Genomic DNA, 7,053 nt, shown 5'->3' on the forward strand with positions numbered 1-7,053 from the left:
TAAACTTAACTATTCATACTAACATAGTAGATAGCAGTTTTGGTGCTGTATAACCCTTACTCTGTAGAGTGCGATACATGGAGACTCACCCCACTTCCAGGATCGATCAATACGTTAGCAAACCGCTGAGTTGATCCAGACGCTACCAGTGTACACAGCCGCTCCAGTATTTTTATTGGACACAGACGCTCAGTGGACGATCGTGCATGCATGCAGACGCTCTGTCTGCGACCCGGTCTCTTAGCGGTCCAACTTTAGTGTATACAGACGCAGCGCCATGCTGCGACCGGGTTCCCTCGTGGTAGCGTCTGAGACGGAAGTGAGGCAATCAGTTCATGGCAGGAGGTGGTCGGAAACTGGTCATGAACTGGGGGGAGGGGCGACCAGGAGAGCGTCTGACTCCCCGCTGCTGGCATCAACCCTAGGGATCGCAGCCTCAAACTATTCCTGGCGCCTTCTGATCCCTAAAGCCTAGCGCTAGAGCACCTGTGGTGGTGGCGCGCCAGCTACTGTTTGGTAGTCTCCTCCCAAATCAGTGCGGCTGTATCCGTATTCCCCCTCTAAGCGGAACCGATGCCTTACCTTCTCCCCGTGCTCCGGCCACAGCCTGGTCCCGTCTGCTGGACCTGCTAGCAACATCCAACACAGACGCCCATCGAGACAGCACTTGTACCGTGGGTAAGCGTTGTTGCGACTCTTTCCAATATGCGTGTAAAACGCTGTTAGGAAAGGTCACTCAAAAAAAGGTAAGACTATAAAAATAAATTAAAAAAAGATCTTAGGGCTGCCAAACACAGCAGCCCTGTGACCATGGTCCGACTCCTGCTGCACCAAACAAAAAACTGATTTGACTGAGTCGGTGGGCGGGATTATATGGACGAGCCTGATGCATCCTGGGAGGCCACAAAGCTCGTGATCGGTTTGGTGCCAATCCGCTGACGCTCAAGCATATCCCAATGTTATCCTGTGGATAACCTGTGGACCCAGCCGCAGAAAAGGAGATTTATGGTAGGCTTACCATAGTTAAATCTCTTTCTGCGAGGTACACTGGATTCCACAGGGACTAACATCGGGGGTGTAGAGTTGGATCTTGATCCGAGGCACCAACAGGCTAAAAGCTTTGACTGTTCCCAGGATGCACTGCACCGCCTCCTCTATATCCCTGCCTCCAGGCACTGAAGCTCAGTTTTGTTAACCAACCCAATACAGTAGCAGGTAATAGACAGTAATTAGCCACAGAGAACCCCATTCTCACGACCGCATAAGGTACCAGCGGCAATGTTATACAAACCCAAAGAAGCTAAGTGCGTCAGGGTGGGTGCCCTGTGGAATCCAGTGTAACCTCGCAGAAAGAGATTTAACTATGGTAAGTCTACCATAAATCTCCTTTTCTGCAGCAGGGTACACTGGTATTCCACAGGGAATAACATCGGGGATGACCTCAGGCAGTTTCTCATGGGAGGGGACGCACTGTAGCGGGCACAAGAACCCGGCGTCCAAAGGAAGCATCCTGAGAGGTGGAAGTATCAAGGGCATAAAACCTAATGAAAGTGTTCACTGAGGACCACCTAGCCGCCTTGCACATTTGTTCTAGGGACGCGCCACAGCAGGCCGCCCAAGAAGGTTCAACAGACAGAGTAGAATGGGCCTTGATAGCAGCAGGAGCTAGAAGTCCAGCCTGCGCATAAGCTTGTGCAATCACCATTCTAATCCATCTGGCCAAAGTTTGCATATTCGCAGGCCAACCTCGCTTGTGAAAAACAAAAAGGACAAAGAGAGAATCAGATCTCCTAAGAGAGGTGGTTCTCTTCACATGGATACGGAGAGGCCGCACCATATCCAAAGACCGCTCTTCGGAGGACAAACCAGGAGAGATAAAAGCCGGAACCACAATCTCTTGGTTAAGGTGGCAAGATGACACACCACCTTAGGTAGATAACCAGGGCGAGTTCTAAAAACAGCACGGTCACGGTGAAAAATCAGATATGGTGACCGACAAGATAAGGCACCCAAGTCTGAGACCCGTCGAGCAGAGGCAATAGCCAGCAAAAATAAGACCTTAAGCGTAAGCCATTTAAGGTCCACAGACTCAAGATGTTCAAATGGAGACTCTTGTAGGGCATTCAGAACGGACAAATCCCAAGGAGCCACAGGAGGGACATAGGGTGTTTTACGGATTCAGCCTCCCTGAGTGAAAGTATGAACGTCAGGCAGAGACGCAATTTTTCTCTGAAACCACACCGACAAGGCTGAAATAGGAACCTTGAGGGAGGTCAGACGAAGGCCTAAGTCCAGGCCCTGTTGCAGAAAAGCCAAAAGTTTGGCAGTACTGAACTTGTATGCATCATAATTCTTATCCACACACCAGGAGAAGTAAGAATTCCAGACCCTATAATAAATCCAAGCTGAAGCTGGTTTACGGGCTTTCAACATAGTTTGAATGACCGCCTCAGAAAATCCTTTGGCCCTCAGGAGTGAAGCTTCAAGAGCCACGCCGTCAAAGCCAGTCGGGCCAGATCGTGGTAGACACAAGGGCCCTGAACGAGGAGATTTGGGCGTTGCGGAAGTAGAAGGGGACGCTCTATCGAGAGACCCTGCAGGTCTGAAAACCAATGCCGTCTGGGCCCCGCTGGAGCGATTAGAAGTAATATTCCTTCTTCTTGCTTGAACTTCATTATTACCCTGGGAAGGAGTGACACCGGAAGGAACACGTACGGCAGCTGAAAGTTCCATGGAATTGCCAGTGCGTCCACGAAAGCGGTTTGAGGATCCCTCGTCATTGCTCCGAAGACCAGAACCTTGTGATTGTGTCGAGACGCCATCAGGTCTACATCTGGTAGGCCCCACTTGTCCACTAGGAGTTGAAAGACTTCTGGATGAATGCTCCACTCTCCGGCATGTCCGCTTCCCAGTTGAGGACCCCCGGAATGAACACTGCCGATATGGCTGGCAGTAATCCGGTCTGAAGATCGACACTGTCTAGGTCGACCACTATAGGTCGACAGTCACTAGATCGACAGGGTTGGAAGGTCGACATGGGGTTTTTTTTTTTAAATTCTTCTTTCGATATTTTTCATACTTATCGATCCACGTAGACTATGATTGGAACGGTAATCTGTGCCGAGCGAAGCGAGACAACTTGCCCAAAGCATGGCGAGCGAAACGAGCCATGGGAGGGGACAAGGTGCACTAATTGGGGTTCCCGGTCACTCTACGAAAAGAAAAGACACCAAAAAAACACCTCATGTCGACCTAGCACATGTCGACCTAGAAACCCTGTCGACCTAAACATTGTCGATCTAATGATCCACACCTGGCTGGCAGATGGTGTTCCGCCCATTGAAGAATCTTTGACACTTCCAACATCGCCATCCGGCTTTGAGTGCCGCCTTGATGATTTATGTATGCCCCCATGGTGGCATTGTCCGACTGTACTTGAACAGGCCTGTTCTGTACCTGAGGCAGGGCAAGCTTCAGAGCATTGAACACTGTCCGCAACTCCAGAATATTTATCGGGAGGAGAGATTCCTCCCTGGTCCAATGACCCTGAAGAGAGTGTTACCCCAACCCCGGAGACTGGCATCCGTTGTAAGGAGGACCCAGTTGGAGAAGGGATGACCCCTGCTCAGTTGTTGGTCCTGTAGCCACCAGCTCAGTGACAGACGAACCTCCGGGGTCAAGGAGATCATTTGAGATCTGATCCGGTAAGGCAGGCCATCCCACTTGGAAAGGATTAACCTCTGCAGAGGGCAGGAATGAAATTGAGCATATTCCACCATGTCGAAAGCAGACACCATGAGGCCTAGTACTTGCATCGCCGAGTGTATCGACACTCTTGGGCGAGAGAGGAAGCATTGTATCCTGTCCTGGAGTTTCAGGACCTTCTCTGGAGACAAGAACAAACATTGGTTGTGTGTCCAGGAATGCCCCCAGGTGCACCATGTTCTGAGCAGGGACCAGCGAGGATTTCTTCCAATTAATGAGCCATCCGTGGGCTTGGATCCTGATGCCTTGACTGCCATGACCTTGGTGAAGATCCGAGGAGCTGTGGTCAGTCCAAAAGGCAAGGCTTGGAATTGATAACGTAGGTTACCAATAGCAAACCGCAGATACCACTGATGCGACATGACAAAAGGTATGTGTAGGTAAGCATGCTGTATGTCCAGGGATACCATATAGTCCCTGGGCTTCAAAGCCAGAACAATAGTGTGAAGAGTTTCCATACGGAATTTGGATACCTTCACAAATTTGTTCAAAGACTTGAGATTGAGAATAGGCCAGGAGGTTCCCTTTGGCTTCGGAACTAAGAACAGCGTTGAATAGTAACCCCTGCCCCTCTGAGACAGATGCACCGGCACTACCACTCCTGTGTCCAGGAGGGATTGTACCACCAAATGCAGAGTTTTTGCTTTTAACGGATCCGAAGGGATAATTGTCGAGCAAAACTGGTGAGGGGGACGTTTCTTGAAAGAGATGGCGTATCCGTGAGTGATGACTTCCCTCACCCAGGCGTCTGAAGTGGTCTGTAACCATACCTGGGAAAACCGCAGAAGTCGGCCTCCCACCCTGTAGTCCCCTAGGGGGAGGCCAGCCCAGTCATTCAGCAGGCTTGTCTGGTTTGGAAGCAGGCTGAGGGGCAGCCCAAGAACGTTTAGGTTTGGGCTTCGAGGTTTCGGAAATGCGACCCTGTTTTGGGTACGCCTGACCCTTTTCTTTACTTGGAGGTCGAAAGGAACGAAAGGAGGTACTTTTAGCCTTCGGAGCCGAAGGATTAGTACTTGGCAGACATGCAGGTTTAGGAGACGCTAACTCAGCAACAATCTTGTTCAAATCTTCCCCAAATAGTATGTCTCCCTTAAAAGGGATCACCTCCAACGTCTTTTTAGAGTCCAGGTCCACCGACCAGGACCGTAACCACAGAATCCGGCGAGCCAGAATGGATGTAGTAGCCGCCTCCTGAATGTAATGAGAGGCTGTGGTAATATACGAGACACACTGTCTGGCATTATCAGAAAAATTCAGGAGGTAGCTCTGCCTCAACAGCTTGAACCCAGGCTTCAATACCTTTTGCAGCCCAAGAAGCTGCTATAGTGTGTCTATGGGGGTCATTCCGAGTTGATCACTCGCTAGCTAGTTTTAGCAGCCATGCAAACGCTATGACGCCGCCCACTGGGGAGTGTATTTTAGCTTAGCAGAAGTGCGAACGCTTGTGCAGCAGAGCTCTGCAAAAACAGTTTGTGCAGTTTCAGAGTAGCTCTGAACCTACTCAGCGCTTGCGATCATTTCAGCCTATTCGTGTCCGGATTTGACGTCATACACCCGCCCAGCGAACGCCCAGCCACGCATGCGTTTTTTCAGACACGCCTACGTTTTTGCAAACACTCCCTGAAAAGTCAGTTGACACCCAGAAACGCCCCCTTCCTGTCAATCTTCTTGCGGCTGTCAGTGCGAAGGAAAACTTTGCTACAACCTGTGCACAACCACAACGGGCTTTGTACCCGTACAACGCGCGTGCGCATTGCGGCCCATACGCATAAATGCTGATTTTTAGCCTGATCGCTGCGCTGCGAAAATCGGCAGCGAGCGATCAACTCGGAATGACCCCCTATGTACGACACCTGCAAGAGTGTAAATAGACTTCAAGCAACCCTTCACACGCTTATCAGTCGGTTCCTTCAGAGAGGTGACCGTAGTGACAGGCACAGTAGAAGACACCACAAGATGAGCTACATGTGATTCCACCGGTGGTGGTTTCCCAATTCTTACTCAACTCCGCAGAGAGGGGATAACAAGCTAGCATCTTTTTAGACAGGGAGAATTTCTTTCCTGAATATTCCCAGGATTCCTGACGTATGTCAACTAAATGGTCAGAATGTGGCAAAACTAATTTAGTCACCTTCTGATGTTTGAACTTACCAGATTTCTTAGACGTATCTGGAGGGTCAGTTTCGTCATCAATCTGAAGAATCAGTTTGATAGCCTCCAAGAGGTCAGGAACTTCCACCTGTGTTGTAGATTCCTCATCAGAAGCATCTGCATCAGTGTCTGAGGGATCAGTATATACCCCATCTTCATCGGATGAAGTATCCGAAACATAAGTGGTTTGTGAGGAAGAAATGGCCCGCTTTGATGACCCTTTGGTCCTAGGAGGGCGAGGGTTAGGCTTTTGGTTAACCAAAGACCGATTTAACTGCTGTAACCGAGTCGATGGAGCATCCGACCATGGCAGATTTATGACAGGGACAATATGTGATTGTAACGGCACAGGAGTTCCCACAGGGGGCATAAGTCTCTTTACTTGCGTAGTCAGTAAATTAGAAAAAGCAGCCCAGGGTAGGTCTTGGTGTGCTACCAGTGCTACAGACTGACTGAGGGGTACAGAACCTCTGGTACCTGGACCCTCAGCTGGAATATTTTCCTCAGATAAATCCGTGGCGTCAGCACTGCATAACGCAGGATCAGCCACGGATCTCCTGTCCTGTGTAGCAGACATTATTTGGAAACGTAGCCTTAGGGCGTAACCGTACAATATAGTCAGATACAGTACCAGACAAAAAAAAAAAAAACTCTGTACAATCTGACTGCAAATACAGAACACAAACAGAGGACTTAAGTGGTATATGGTGACTGAAATACACAGAGAAAAATACAAAGTAGTAAGGCCTTCATTCCGAGTTGATGTTACATAGTAACTTTTTGCTGCTCATACGAACAACTTGACACCACCTATGAGGGAGTGTATTTTAGCAGGGCAGCGATCGCTTGTGCAGCCCTGCTATGCTAAAAAAAAAAAAAGTTTCCTGCAAAACAAGAAAAGGGTCAGACTTACTTACCCTGTGCGACGGATCCACAGATGACGGACAATATTTATTTATTTCTGTGGAAAGCAATGTAACTCATGTGGGGAGCAATACAGTATAACTGATTTATGTGGTGAGCAATGTCACTTATGTGGGGAGAAATTTGATTGGATTCCACAGAAAATACAATGTGTGTGTGTGTGTGTGTGGGAGGGGGTGTGGGGTTGTTTTTTTTTTTTTTTTTACTGTGGAG

Source organism: Pseudophryne corroboree, chromosome 2 (assembly GCF_028390025.1).
Source record: "Pseudophryne corroboree isolate aPseCor3 chromosome 2, aPseCor3.hap2, whole genome shotgun sequence".
Lineage (NCBI taxonomy): Eukaryota > Metazoa > Chordata > Amphibia > Anura > Myobatrachidae > Pseudophryne > Pseudophryne corroboree.